A 1,926-nucleotide genomic window follows, 5' to 3' on the forward strand; every position below is an offset into this window, starting at 1 on the left:
TCAGCAAGGTATTGGTTTTAGGACCACAAGCATATTAAAATTTTGGATGCTCAAATTCTCTACGTAAACACAGTATATTATTTCCAATAGAATCTGCCCACAACCTAGTGCACGGTAATTGCTACGAAAATTTTTACTACATTCTATGTTTGTAGTGAAAAATAAAATTATATGCACTATCGACTGATACCATTTTTTTCAGATAATTTATTTATTGTGAAAATATCGTACAGAGGGGATAATGGGCAAGGTAATGAATATATATACCTATATATATGTATATTCATATATATACATATATACATACATATATATACATATACAAATACATAATGTTTTAAAATCAAAATATTTTATATCCTTTTTAAAAAATTTTTATCATGAAAATACCATACAGAGTTGTTACAATTACAGAGGAAAGGTAATGAGTATATATTTTATCAAGCATTATTACTTCCTCCTTGGTTTCCCCTTCCCTTCATATCTTCCACCACACCCCACCCGCTCCCCGAACTGCCCGAAGTTGTAAAGTTCGAATTTCAGCATAATGACTTGTACATCTCATTGCTGCAATGGGTCCACCTGTATCCCTATTTATAAGGTTTGCTTTTGCCCTTCCCATCCACAAACTATATCAATATCAAATACAATGAAAGCCGGGGTTATACCGTGGGGAGGGACATAGAACACAAAAAGCAATCATCTTATGAATATGTTTGAAACAAATGCAAGAAGGAAAAAAATATATGAATATTTATATTGGGGTTCATTTCACGTAAAATCAACTTATCTGACCTTTTCTGCTTGTGTCAGACATACACTAGTTATTGTAAATAAGGGAAACCATGGGACCTATGTTTCTTTGGGCCTGGCTTTCTTCACTTAATATACTTTTATCCAAGTATTTCCAGTTCTTAACAAATGGGTCAATGTCATCCTTTCTGATGGAGGCATAGAATTCCATTGTGTATATATACCACATTTTCTTGATCCATTCATCTGCGGAGGGGCATCTGGATTGGTTCCATATCATAGCTCTCTTAAAGAATGCTGCAATAAACAGTTGTGTTGGTAGCTTTAGTATGGTCTTGTTTGTTACCATTTGGGTAAATGCCAAAAATTGGGATTGCTGGGTCATAGGGGAGCTCTATGTGAAGTCTTTTGAGGAACTTCCATACTTCAACAGATACAATCTATTCAACATTAAACAACTATGTACTAATGGGCTAAGAACAGAAAAGAAGAATTTGGCAAACGAGAAGTTATTAGGTTTAGGGAGACATGTGGGGAAAAGTAGGATTAGAGGGATGTGGTAGGTAAAAAGAGAGTGTATTTGGCCAAGTCCTAATTTCAGAGAGGGAAATAGCTTGGGAAGAATTATTGGAGAGACTTAAAAAAACAAGAGAAAATGGAAAAACAAAACTTTACATATAAAAAGTGAAACACAAAAATTATGAAAGGGTAAAGAAGTGATATTGAGAGAAGAAAAGCTAAAAAATAGAAGTTCTTAAAATTATATAGGTAGGAGGAGATAATACTACTATTAAAGAATTTAAGCCTTAGAGGTTTTGAATTGAGTAATAAATTTATGGGTTAAATATGTACACAAGGGAGATAAGGTCTAATAATCGATGACAGGTATGTATCTGAGGATGAGCAAAACAGCAATTAAGTCACCCAAAAAGAAGAAAGGGAAGAAAAAAATGAAAAAGAAAAAAAAGAAGAGAAAAAGAAAAAAGAAAAAAAGGACCAAAAACTCAGTAGAGATTAAAACACACACAGACACACACACACAGACACACACACACACACACACACACACACACACACACACACACACACACCTAAAATAAAAATTATGCGAGGACAAAAAAGATTAATAGAAAACAATTTTTAAAATATAATTTAAAAATTTTTTAAAAATTA

Source organism: Dipodomys spectabilis, unplaced genomic scaffold (genome assembly GCF_019054845.1).
Source record: "Dipodomys spectabilis isolate Male_0828 unplaced genomic scaffold, ASM1905484v1 ptg000472l, whole genome shotgun sequence".
Lineage (NCBI taxonomy): Eukaryota > Metazoa > Chordata > Mammalia > Rodentia > Heteromyidae > Dipodomys > Dipodomys spectabilis.